Here is a 14,748-nt window from a genome sequence, read left to right as displayed (position 1 = left end):
GCAACAAAACATCAAATATCAGCAAGACTTATAATGAGTAAGCAGGCTGAAGTGACTTTGTGACTTTAGTAAACAAAAATAAGAATATCATTAATAATCATTCATTTTTCATTTTTCATTTTTATTTCTTCTAATCAGTCTCTGAGTTTCATCTTTATGCTGTACCGTTACTATGGATACAGGTGTTATTGCAAGGTTAGCGGAAAAGGCAGAGAATTGCTGTTTGCTGACAGGATACGTAACTTGTGAGACACTGGTCACAAAACAGGACAGTCAGCAAATGATTTTCATCGCAGTACTTGCTGGTATGCAGATTGTTGTTACAGAGCTGCTGTTTTTCTAGCACTCGGCGTAGAGTGACACACACACATTAAAAACACTTGGAAGCTAAGGCTTTTATGGGTATGAAACAGTAAAACAGGTCCAAGTGTTTTGGGACTGGACCCTCAACTCAGTACTTGTAGGTCACTTTATTGTTTAAGTCTAGTAAGCTCGAGGAGTGTTGCAAATTACACCTCCTCTTTAACAGTGTATTGAGTCTACACCTATGCAATGACCCGCGGGATAGAGAGGTCACAGAGAGAGTCAGCAATGATGAGGGTCCTATTATTGCTCTGATCCCTCACTTCCTTCCTTTCAACACTGCTTTAGCCCTTGACACCCATCACTTTGAGTTGCTAGCAATGTCTGACACTGATGACACATTCCCTGGGCAGGGGATCCTGGGAATAGACCATATCCATCATACTGCTCTCATCCAATAAAATTCTTTGCCGGAAAACAAAACAGCATGGGGCACTGGAGAGGAGACATTTAACACCCAAGATTCAAGGCTAACTAACCACATATGGAGCTCTGGGCATGCTGAAGCCATTAAGGTCAGAAAGAGGAAGCACAAAGGGGGACAACTATTTTAAGACTATATGCAGCAAGCATAGGACAAAAACACGAGTTCAGCATTGTTGATACTGATCTTGTATTCTCCTTACTTTCAGGTAGTGAGAGGAAAATGTTAACGAGATAGAATTAAGCCCTATTCACAAGGAATCCCCATAAGTAAGACTAAAGGCCAACTACTGACCTGCAGAGGCTGCAATACTAATTATCATTACATACTACATAAAAAGGTCAAGCAGCAAAAACTGATTATTCCGTTATTAGCACAGCTTTGCCAGTAGTGATCGGAGAAATGCAACACAAGAGGAATGGTCCTGGGGTCACTAAAATTAAATGCTTACCCTTTAGAGAGCGTAAAGGAGGTTTTATAACAATATCTGTTCCATCCATCCATTTTCTGCTGCTTATTCAATTTGTGATGACAGCAGCCTAAATATGGCAGCAGACACATAGCCACATCTTTTAGCTTCTCCTGGGGAACCCAAGGTGTTTCCTGGCCAGATGGATGATATAATAAATCCAGCATGTTTTTGGAGCCTGAGGGGAAGAGGAATTAAGAGTGGAGTGAAGCCCAAGAGTTCTGATCAGATACAAAAAATATCGTAGCTGGCTGCTATTCTGTAAAGGAGGAGTTGCTCCAGAATAGAAGGTCCAAATTACTGTATACATAAATAAGGCGCACCACATTATAAGGTGCACTATCAATGAACAGGTCTATTTTCATACATAAGGCGCACCGGGTTATAAAACATATGTAGAACGAAACAAAAGCTTTAGGTAAGTTGAACTTACTCAACTCATTCACAATAACTAAATAAATAAATAAATACAGAAAAATACCCTCACATTTTAAATCATTCATCTTCCACAAATCCACCAAATTCCTCATCTTCAGTGTCTGAGTTGAACAGTTGGGCGATTTCGGCATCAAGCATGCCGGGTTCCCTCTCGTCATTATCCGAGTCAATCTCGTTGTTGTTACTGTTTTGTTTTGGTTGCGGCACACAGCAACCATTTAATTGTTAATAAAAGGGAAACCTTTGTTGGCAATCTCTCACCATCTTCTTCAACATCTTAACAGACGCTACAATATATTCTTTATTAATGAACAAGTCATTTTTTCATTTTATATATAAGCCCTTCACAAATCCTGTGCACCTGTATATTTACCGATATAGGCAAAGATAAAACATTAGAGTAAAAAAAAAAGGAAATCCCTTTTTGACACAGCACCGGAAACCTGAAAACTCCGCTGTCACCGTGTTTTGTGTACATACAGCGACGCCCGGACCTCTCTTTGGCACCGAGGGGGACAGCACACACACCCCCGGACCTTGATTCGTCCTTTAGCAACTTCTAGCGATTTTTGAGACAGCCGACAGCGAGTTTTGTTACACAAAAGTTGGCAACAGTGCCGACCACCAATCGCCAGATTACGCACAAATATCTGGGCCAGCATAGATGAAAACAGGCCAAATCCATCATTGTTTTCTGCGGTTTACTGCGTACAGTTTCCATTTTTGGAACAATGCTTCCACTTCTTGTTGAATTTATCTCCAGCGGCTTTGGCTGCTTTCCACACCTGCTGCGCTGCACTCACAGCTTGTTCCCGTCTAATATCGTCAGTAGAGTCATTTTGTGAATCGATGATGGACTATTTTAGAGAATTTAATGAGGCCTTTGAACTGATCCGCCCGACCTGAGAACATATCGCTGCAGACCACGCAGTGGTGCAGTGGTGTGGATTCCTGGGCCATCGCGATCAGATGGCAGCGCTCAACTATTTGAAAAACGTACCCTGGGTGTTACCCCCCCCTCCCCCCTGTCGTACGCTTTGTACGCTCTGGAAAATGTCGATATTTCTGAAGTCCCTTACCAAAGTCGCACTAAAACATTTTGAAAGCTTGTTGAGCGCAGTGTGCCACATAAAATTGGTTCAAGGTCAGGAAGCACAACAAGAATTCATACATAAGGTGCACTGGATTATAAAGCGCACTGCCAATTTTTGAGAAAATTTAAGGATTTTAAGTTCGCCTTATAGTCCGAAAAATACGGTATGCTTTACACATCTGGGAGATTCTGAAATGCTATATGGATGATCCGACAAAAACTTTACCATCTGTCCATGTCCACAAGGCTCTAACCCTAATCACTACTGCCCACAATGTAGCACTGACCAACAGACACAGGCAGCTTGTGCATACAGAAACACATTTCCTACACTGCATGCATTCTCTAAGAACAATGAAAATATTATACCTAGTTCTCTACCATAATCCGCCCGTGACACTAATGAACATTTTTTTTAACCATTCAAAAAAGTTCATTAGAGCCTCCAGAGCACAAATGCACCAATTTTCAGAACGCCATCTGCTATATTGAACTTGTCTTGAAAATTAATGAAATTACTACTTGCTGTCTCAAATCAGGCCAGCTAGAGAATGAGGGCTCTATTGGTTTAAAAGAAAATTAGATGCTACCCTAACAGCAGATTGAGAGGAGCGCAGCAATACATTTGGGGCGCCCTTCTTTCATTAGAAGCCACAAAAGATGTTTGAAAGTATCTTTTAGTAATGATAACTGTGCCTGACTGAGGAGGTTGAGAGCCGATGGCTTAAGCGTTAACATAACTTTCCGAGCTGCATGTAATGGAGTTTGTATTTGAATTCTCAGAAGCCAAAATATAATGAACCTGAAAGCCATTTCATGTTGCTAAAGACACGTAGTTAAAGTGACATGTTTAGTCAGAATGGATTGCATGCAGTGTGCAGACCCCAGTGAGACACGATGACAAAACAGAGACAATAAAACACAAAGATGTATAACAACAGCAAAAATAAATAATAAATAGCATATCAAAGAGTTGTGAAATAATGTCACTGATGCATCATTGATGCAGACTGTGGGTATTCCTCCTATGTATGTAGGACTAATGTTAGACTGTTCCTTCATGATCTGCCTGGGTTTGCATATTCAAACACGATATGTAACTGTAATATGTAAACTTGACTTTGATGCCACCATCAGCATTTTTTAAAAGTACAACCCCAATTCCAACAACACTGGGATGCTGTGTAAAACGTAAATAAAAGGGGCATGAAATGATTTACAAATCCCATAAACCCACGTTTTATTCACAACAGAACGTAGAAAACTGAGAAAATGTAGCTTTTTAATTTTGAATTTGATGGCAGCAACGCGTCTCAAGAAAGTTGGGACAGGGCCATCTTTACCACTGTGTAGCATCCCCTCTAAGGAATGTTGTCCCATTTTTGTATGATATGGGATTCTAGCTGCTTAACGTCATCTTGCTGAAATATGCAAGGCCTTCCCTTCAAAATCCCCTGGATGGAAGCATATTTTGTTCTAAAAACTGTGCATACCTTTCATCATCATTGATGGTGGCTTTCCTAATTCTATAGGCACTTATGCTCCCCCATAGCATCAGAGAAGCAGCCATTTGAACTCTCATGTTTAGTGCAGAGGACGCAGCATCCATGCATTCCAAACAAAATTGATTCTTCTGACCACAGAACAGTTTTCCCTCTTTGCCTCAGTTCATTTCAAATGACCTTTGGCCCAGAGAAGAAGTGTTTCTGGCTCATGTTCACATACAACTTCTTCTTTGCATGGAAAAGCTTTAACCTGAATGTGTGGATGCACAGAACTGTGTTCACAGACTGTGATTTCTGGAGGTGTTCCTGAGCCCATGCAGGTTTTTCCATAATGCAGTGCTGTCTGAGGACCCAGTATTCATTTCAGAAACTCTGTCTCTCTAAGATTGCTCTTTTTACACTCAATCATGTTACTGACCTGTTGCCAGTTAACCTGATTAGTTGCAAAATGTTTCTTTTAGCATCACTTCCTTTTCCAGCTTTCACTGTCCCTGTCCCAACTTTTAGAGACAGGTTCCTGCCATCAAATTCAAAATAAGGCAATATTTTTCATGAAATAGTAAAATGTCTCAGTTTAAATATTTGATGTGTTTTCTATGTCATACTGTGAATAAGATATGGGTTTATGAGATGTGCAAACAATTACCCTGCTCACCCGCTCCAACAGGTGGAGGGAGGTTATGTTTTTGGTCATGTCTGTCTGTCTGTCTCTGAGCAGGATAAGTCGGAAAATTATGAATAGATTTTAATGAAAATGATTTGTATATTTGCATCTAACCTTATGAGATCAATACAGAATCCTCTAAATGAATTCGGGTATAACATGACCATAGGTTCTGTCATATGCAAATTTTTTCATGATTGACGAGGGATTCCAGATATAATGATCCAGAATGCTGAAAGCTATTTATGATTGAGGATGACAACATTGGATGCATCTATTGCAGCGTGGAACCAACACATAGAAAATTTGGTATGGGCGAGGTGTGGCGCGCTACTGTTTTATTTACAATTTAAGCGGCATCCCAGCTGTTTGGGATGGAGGTAAAGGGGCATATTTACCAATGTGTTGCAAAGCCTCTTCTTTAAACAACAATGCGTACGTCTTTGGGAACTGGGGAACTCAAATGGAGACGTTTCCCATTCTGGGTAAATAGAAAGTTGGTCAACAGTTTGTGGTCTCCTTTACCGCAGAACTACGTGGAAATAATCAGGGTCCAGAGAAGGTTGAAGGTTTTTTGTTTGTTTTGCTTGTTTCTGCATGGTCGATTTTCAGCTCGTTTATAACTTCAGTTTGTGGAATCTGCAACAAGCTGTTCACTGACAATAGGTTTTCATTTGTGTCCCTGAGCCCATGCAGTGATTTCCACTACAGACTCATGTCTCTTTTTAATGCAGTACCAAGAGAAAATCATGGCCATTTAATATTGGTTTTCAGCCTTGTCCCTTGTGTGCTCTTCTCCCAACGCTCTCAGTCTTTTACTTTTAATACTGTCTGTACCATTGATGTTTTAAGCCCCATAATTCTTTTACTTGATACTTGTTACAGAAAGACACTGTTCATCAGAGTTTGAGGTAGAGGATAAATAAATGAAATAGTAATAAACAAATAGTATTCTATTATCCAGTTAACTCAATTTTTATTATTACTTCAGACATTCTTTTATCAGCATTAACACAAAATAAAATAAACTAATGACCTATAATTTCTTAAAACACAAAATTACCATCTGGAAAAAGAGGGTAAACAGAACAAACAGCAAGCACTAAGCAGGCAATATGAACCACATTAGAATTAAAGTGTGATCGTTTGCATTAATTTAAAAATTACACCAGTGTTCACTTGGGATTTGCGGGAGCATTTTTATCTCTAAACCCTATGGCAGATTTGTTTTAAAGGACGCTCCACTGCTTCCGCTCATCGTCAATTGTTAGATTGGCCAGTGGATAGGCACCATGATTCCAAGAGTGCTGTTATCTGTGAACTTTGGCTTGAGTGTGATGCTTATAACAATGATAATCTGTGTTGTTGGGACATAATGACTGCATATTAATAGTAAAAATAACTTGATTACATAATGATTCACAAGTCAGGCCTACTGTCAGATTCCGGTGAAATTATGATGAAATCCAATGAAAAACACAAACTGTGGTCTCAGTTGCCACATCAATTTGAATATGAATCAAGTTGCATGAAAACACAGTCACACATGCTGCACCTACAACTGATTATGATTTTTTTAAATTTTTTTAACCATTTGTTAAAATAAACACGCCACAGTGGGCTGCTCAGAAGCCCTTAAATCTCATCAATGCACATTTCTGAATAATGGCTCTAAAAATATACAGCTTTAATGTCCTAATGTTTTTAGTCACAAAAGTGACTCCCACCCCAGTCTCATGGCAGCTCATGTTTCCAACATTATGTCATGTCCCTGAACGTAACATTTCATTGGTTCACTCCCATCTGTACTGATTAAAGGCAAAATGAAGCTGACAGCTTGTTGCTTGCAGCCATTCCAAGCTCTGGTTGCCTAGGTAACCCTCTAATGTATTTACTATCAGGTCATATGTAAATCAGTTGTATCCTGTTACTCTCATCACTCACACTGGAAATTGGGAAAAGTTTATTTAAGGTCCTGCTCACTTTGTGTCGCAGTGGTTATTTTGCCTGTAGTCAGTTGAAGTCGCCAAATATCACTCACTTTCTGTGGTCTGTGGTCACGACGTCACTGCGGTGGTAGCACATTGGTTCAGATTGGTTGTCTACCTGCAGAGCGCACCTGTAATCAGATGGGAGCAGTCTGCGGGCCACACCTGCTTGCGCTGCTGTTGCTCCTTCAGCCATCCATGGAGAAGAGTGAAGTTATGAGGAGAAGTTATTAAGGGCTGAAGTGACGCATTAAAAAATAACTGGGCTAGGTTTAGACAAATATCAAGTTTTAGGTTAAAATAGGACAGCTGCCACGCTGTTTGTGACATCTCCCTGCTCTGACACAAAATACATTTCTTTTGAAATGCTTTACTTAGAAATCCATGCTCGCTGATATTTTGTGTCCATGAACATGAACATGAAAAAATAGATTTGTTTGTGATTGGTTCACGTGCTGCTCTGAGGCTGGGCTTATATCACATTAAGATTTTACAGTTGCACAAACTCTTTCAGCCTGTTTTGGATACTTGAATAGTAAGTAGGCCTTGCTAGTCAGCCTGCTCATTAGTGGAAATGAGAAGATACAAGTGTTAACAAAAAATTGCTTGAGAACAATCGTTACTCTTGGCGGGTAAGGTCGATAACTGGAAATGCTTCTCAAGCAAAGTGCTTCAGATGTAGGACAGACCTGGGACATAGGAGATCTTGTAGGGCATTGGTTTGTTCTTTTCAAATTAATAAACACAATGAGACACATTTTACTTTACTGTTCATTTTGAATTGACATCAGTGTGTTTACTTGAAAAGAGCATATTTTGCCTTAGTTTGGCCTTCAAATAATTTTAAGGTGGTATTGAAAAGGCCTTTAATTTAACTTGCCAATAGCTGCAGACAACCTGCCACACAGATGAGGAACTAATGCAATCATTGCACTCAACCACAAAGGTTTGTTTACATGCAAACTCAACTCTTTCTTCTGTCAGCTGCTCCTTTTACAGGTCACAATAGTAGATCATCTGCCTCCATCTCACCTTATCTCTAGAATCTGCTTCTACTGACTTTATTCCTCTTCTCTCCAGAGCATACCTTCAGACTCTCGTCCACCTGCTCTCTACTCTCACTACAGATCCCAATGTCATCTGCAAACATCACAGTCCACAGAGACTCCTGCCTGACTTCATCTATCAACCTGTCCAAGAAGGGGCTCAGAGACGATCCCTGACTTCATCCCACCCCCTGCACGTCACCCTTGTTCTTGAAAATCAGTATGAGTACACCTCTCCATTTCTCATGAATCCTCTCATGCACCAAAATTGTGTTATACAGTCTGGCCAAAAAGTTCACTGCCCTCTGCCCTAGACATCTCCATACCTCCACTGGTATGTAATCTGGACCAAGTGCCTTTCCACTCTTTATCCTCTTCATAGTTGACTTCCTGCTTACTAATCCTCTGCACTTCCTGTTTCAATAACTGTCCTCCACCTGTCCTCCTCTGTCTTTTCTACATTTATCAGCTACTTCAAGTGTTCCTTCCATCTTTTCAACACACTCTTTTCACTTGTTAGCACATTTCCATTTCTATCCTAAATGACTCTAACCTGCTGCACATCCTTTCCAGCTCAATCTCTCTGCCTAGCCAATCGATACAAGTGCTTTTCTCCATGCTTAGTCTCCAGCCTCACATACAACCTAAGCCTTTTCCTTTGCCATCTCTCCCTTTTCTGTGCCAAGCCTCCAAGTACTACTTCTACTTTCTTCATCTCTCCTTGCTACCTCTTCCTTTGAATACTTTCCTGTACTTCCTCATTCCAGCACCAAGTCTTCTTTTCTCTGTTCAGAGGATACACCAAACACCTTCTTGGCAGTTTCCTCAGTACTACAGCTGTACTTTCTCAGTCATCTGGTGACTCTTTCTTCCCACCCAGAATCTGTCCTCAACTCTTCTCTGAACTCTGCACAACATTCTTCCTTCTTCAACTTCCACCGTTTAATCCTTGCCTCTGCTTTCACACTCGCTTCCTCTTCTTGATTTTCCAAAGTCATCCTTCAGATTAACATCCCCTACAGACTACCATCCACTCAACTAACTCTACTGAGAAGGAAAAATTAAACCAAGCTTGGAACTAATTTTCTAGCTTATTAAATAGGAAACGAAATTCAGACGAATCAACTAGTCAATAACAAACATTCAGAAAATTCAGAAAGCCATTAATCATATCTTTCAGTCTTTTAAATGCCACTCAGCCGTATCACACGTTGCGCTGCTTAAAGCACTGCATTCACACAGAGTCAGATTGCTTTTTGAGTATTGGTACTGTTAGCAGTGCCAGCACCAGCAGCCAGTTTAAACTCCCCATGTGTCTACTGAATGTGGCTATGCATTACTTCAGCTGAGTGGTTACTTGGCAGTTTGTTCTGACACAGCCCACATATGACCATATTTTAATTTTCTACATCCAAATACTGCCAAACTGTGCTGATGATGTCATCTGTTCTACTTCCCACCATCCTGGTTTACAACAAGGAGCATACAGAAAGGGAGGCAGTGGCAGGTGGCTGTGCAACATCTCAGTACCATTAATTAAAAATAATATTAAAAAGTAGTTTTACCAGCTACTATTTATGGCAGTATTTGCAGCTCAGATTAACTCAGCCACTTTAGAAGAGCTCTGCCATGCATCGATAGTTCAGCTCGTAGGTTTACATAAAAGATTTCGTCATATGTCACAGTTTCAGTGAATTGTTCTTTTTCTGTGGCAGAATTATGTAATGAGTAAAAGAAAACTCAAGAAACTGGTGGAAAAAAGTTTTAACAATCTTTAGCGCAGGATCAAAATGATGCATGCAGGGTCAAAAGGATACATACACCCACTTGCATTATTAACGAGCTGCTGAAAGTTCCAAAAGTACTGAAACTTTTAACTTATCAAGGCCAAGACCTCTTCATTATTTTGAATGTGATCATGATTGACTAAAGCTGTCAGTTTTTTCTCTGCCACCAGAAAAAGGGGTTTGTTTCACAGCGCTCATTGAACCCAAACACAGTACACTGAGAAGGTCCAAGGGGCTCGGTGCAGCTCTAGGAACAGGATAATACATTTATGTAATTCAGGAGTGTGTCTTAGAAGTTTAGCCACATGTACTGAAGTTTAGAAAGAGACCCAACTTGTTACTTTCAGCTGAGAGGAAGAAAATTTGGATTGTCAAAAACAGCCCAGAAAACCCCAGGAGCTAAGGTCTGCTATGGGCTCAGTGTCATCTACCAGGAGTCTGGCATTCTTGCTCCAAAATTGGTGACTTCAAGCTCAAAGTTTGCAGCTGACCACGTGGACAAAGAAACAGCCTTCTGGAGGAGATTTTATGGCCAAACAGAGATGATGAGTTGTTTTGCCACAACTTGCAGAGGTATGTTTGGTGCAGTACAGGTGAGGCATTAGCTAACAAAAAAAAACTGTGGAGGGGTCCCTTCGTGTTCTGAGGTTGTTCCAGTCTAACCAGTACATCTGATAGAAGGGATGGCAAACTACCACAGAGTTCTTAAATCTTAAGCTGGATGTGAAGTGGATAACCAACTCTATGGTTTCAGAATGGCCTTTCCAAATTCTGACCTCACACCTATCTAAAATATGTGGAATAAAAAGGAACATTTATTTGCACCGGTCAACTATTCCACCAGAATTGAAATATTTATATATATATATATATATATATATATATATATATATATATATATATATATATATATATATATATATATATATATATAAAATTGTTGGGAGAAGGCACCCTTCAAATTTGAGAGACCTGGAGCAGTTTGAGAGACCTTTGCCACTATTATTTGCCACAGGTGAGTTTAAATTAGCATCAAATGCTTGAAACAACGTTTTTTACCCACAATTTTGAAAAGGCAGCAACAATTCTGTCTGCCTCATTTTTGGAGTTTAGCATGAAATTATATGAATTTTGGCTTTTTTTCCTCTTTTTTTGTGTTTTTCCAATACACACAAAGGAAATGAACATGTGCATCACAAAACATGTGTGACTGCAATAATTTTCTGGGAGAAATACTTCATTTTCTGGAAAATTTTCAGGGATGCCAACATTTTTTTTTTTGTATGTTTTGTTGATGTTGTTTTTTCTTGTCTGTATAATTTTGATCCTGTTTCAGAGAACCCCAAATACATAAATGAACATTTGTGCAGTATTTTTGAACTCTTAAATATATCATTCTACCCCAGAAAAATAACATTTCACAGAAATTACTGAAAGCCCAGTATTGCCTTGACATTTATGTCCAGGATGATGTATGTAACCTTTTGATCACAACTATAAAACTCTAATCATCCCTTTAGGCATAAAACATAAAGATTGCTATTATTAATGAAATGTTAGATATGACTCATATGACTTTACCTCAGTCATGCAGAGGATGTAAACAAACACCAAGAGAAAAGAGAGGCCTGATTTTGCATATAAATAAGGAAATGTGCAGTATGAAAATAGCAAGCAGGGCCGGTGATAACTGCTCATTGCAGACATACAGAGAATGACTTTACCACCAAATCTGCCCAATTTGTACAACAGTGGAACACACACACACACACACACACACACACACACACACACACACACACAGTCAAGACAGTACTCACAGAGAGAGATCAGAATATACCTGAGACATACGACATATACAATAAATATCAGAGGCTGCCTGGAAGCCACAGTAAAAGGATGGATCAGGATCAAAAGCCTTCTGCACAAGAACTAAATGTGACCATGTTTCATGTTTTTAGACAGGAGGACATTTCATTTCAGATGGATTCACTGTCGTAAGCTGTAGGTTACAGGAAAAGCCTGATGTGTAATGGGTGTCCAGATCTAGAGCACATTCTGGTCATGATGTTCTCTGATGCATTCCTTGTCAAGGGCTTCACTGCAAATAATTGGCTATTGATTATCAATAAATCCTCAGGCAAAAATAAATCACTAGCAAGTTTGAGAATTTGTTAATGATTTGAAGCCATTTGTCAAAGACAGATGTCCAAATTACCTGCTTAGAGCATTGGAAACATGAGGGTTTGCTGCTGTTCCCTCTACAGTTCCACTGTATTTCAAACAACACTCTGATGATATTGCTGTGAAATGGTGGGACAGGTCTTTAGATGCACTGCAAAAGGTAATTAAGCAGGAAATTATGGAACTTTCACATGTACAAGTGAGAATATAAGCCTGGATTTTCCTTGATATGCCTTAATGTCCCTGGGATCTTGATTGGATTAGCAGTTACTAAATGGACGGGTGGATGCAAAGTTCACAGTATAAAAAACACAGCCAAGCCGTGGAGGACTGTAAAACTGACTACTGTGGGTTTGTTGCGTTATAAATCTTTAATTAAAGCAAATTTAGTGTTGCACCTCAAAACAATGTTGCCTTAATGTAGCAACAGTTCATCAGAAATGTCTACCTGACTGTTCAGAAGTGTATCTGTTTACCCATATTAAACCTAACAATGCAAGAGAACAACAAACAAAAATACATTACAAGTCAAGCTGCACCTGAATGAAATCTACAGCTTGTGTCTTGAATTTCATTCTCAAGTTTCTTCCTGTGGGGTTAAAAACATCTACAGCCAACATCAGACGTTCGTTTGGAAAAAGGTTTGAACAGGCTCTCAAATGTTTATAACAGAGTGATGCCAGAGACAGACGCACCACTCTCTGTCTTTATGCTTTCCAAAAATAGCTGTGTTGTGTACGGGGAATGGTGGTGATGATACCCACTTTAGATGCGACACAGTAAGCACTGATGGAGATGGCACAGTGCTCTCCAAAAGTGGCCATTTCTTCACATGAACTCTAGCATGGAACACTGGATGATTTTATAGGAATGTTTCCGGCTTACAACTTTGCATTTTAGACAAAGAGCACTTTCATAAGTGTTTACAAAATAAAATGAAACTCAAGCTGTTTTTCATTTAGCTAGTTCTACAATAGAAGGTGATGACACTATACAGGGACAGGGAGATGTAGTGCAAACTTTCTTTCATTTCCCATTTCACGCGCATTTTTTTTACAATTTGTACAATTGAATTCTGCCCACGTGTGTCATGTCGTGCTGACAGCTGCCATGGGAACAGACCGGGGAGCAGTCTAAGAATCCTGCTGGATTCACAACGGGAAACGGGAACGCTGACACACCCATGGGCATGAGTTTAAAATGCATCCCCTAAGAGTTTTAAACGCACCACTCCCCAAAAGAAAAAAAGAATCATCCACCTGCTTCAACAACAGCCTACCAGTGATGAAACCCCAGACCCCTACACACACACACACACACACACACACACACACACGCACACACACACAGTGTCACACAGTGAACACATTTAGGTAAACTGTCACTTCACAGTTTGCCACTGGGCATCACCTTGCTCCTGGAATTAAAAAGTGACAACAGACAATTCTGAGCGAGCGCTGGGAGGCCCTCCTGTGATGGAGAGCCTTCTGATAGGAGCAGAAAATATCTCTTCACCTTCTACCCTTGTTACATTTTGTCTCAGGTAAATAACGGAGAGGTTTGATCTCAGTGGGTGGGTTTACTCCGCAGGCCTTACAGCTTGATTCTGAATCGCTTCTGCTTCAAGACCTGATTTGTGAGATTCCGATTTCTCTCTCTTCTGGGATGCAACCCATTGCTAACACATTACCAGAGAGTGAAGAAGAAAAAACGAAACCTTGCAAAGATAAAGGACATCTGTTTTTATAATCACTTGTTCTTTAATAAACTGTCACTTTCACTCATTTTTATTGTTTTCAAATACACTTCAACTACAGTTCATATTCATTTGTGAACAGAAATATTTCCTTGAAGTTGGCATTTTTTGGGCATGAGAGGCTTTTTGAAAGATGTCCCGTGTGAAAGGTGACTGTTTGATGCTGCTGTCAGTGTACATACTGTGGGACAGTGGGCAGGTGGTTACTGTATTTTTAATTTGCCATGGCACCAATGTTCATTGATTAGCTATTTGTTGTTAAGACATGAATGTCATGTGTTAGCAAAGCTGACATCAGAACATATTTTGCTACTGGGCTGTGCAAAAGTCTTGAGCCAACCCAAATTAGGGTTGACTCAAGACTCCATAAGACCTGATGTCATTTTCAGTTGTGTAAGCTTGCATACCTCAGCCTTTTCTCCCTGTCTCCCTTCCTAAGAATGGCTTCTTGACAGCCACCCTTCCACTGAGACCATTTCTGATGAGGGTTCAGCGTACAGTGGCTGGATCGGCTGAAGGCCCCAGATGCATCTCTCATTGTCTGTGTTGGGTCTTTGCTGGATTTTTTCCTACTTCCTAAGGACACGACTTTCAGAAACTGCTCATCTGCTGTAGATAGTTTTAGGCTTGCCACGTCTTCATTTATCCTCCAGTTGTCCAGTTCCCTAGATTTTTTTTTTTTAAGGACATACAGCACACTATGCCAAGATATGCCAGCTAATAGCTATGTAATAGCTATGCAGACACAACACTGGTTCATCCCTTGAGTTAGGTGCCTTTTTGATGCTTGAATTTATAGGTGAGTTTTAAGTGGCTTAACAAAAAACAATCCTCTGAAGAGGTTCAGGTACAAGGACTCGACTTGATTATGAATGAAAAGCAGGCAATGTCCAAGAAAAGACCCTCAGGAACCTTGGAGAACTATTGCTCAAGCCCACAAGAAAGTCTGACTGGAAGCAACAAAAAATGAAAGGAACACTTTTTAATCAGAGTTTAACATCAAGTCAGTTAAACCTCTGGGATATCATTCT

The sequence above is a fragment of the Archocentrus centrarchus genome, chromosome 22 (assembly GCF_007364275.1).
Source record: "Archocentrus centrarchus isolate MPI-CPG fArcCen1 chromosome 22, fArcCen1, whole genome shotgun sequence".
Classification (NCBI taxonomy): Eukaryota; Metazoa; Chordata; class Actinopteri; order Cichliformes; family Cichlidae; genus Archocentrus; species Archocentrus centrarchus.
This window is presented reverse-complemented; position numbering follows the sequence as displayed.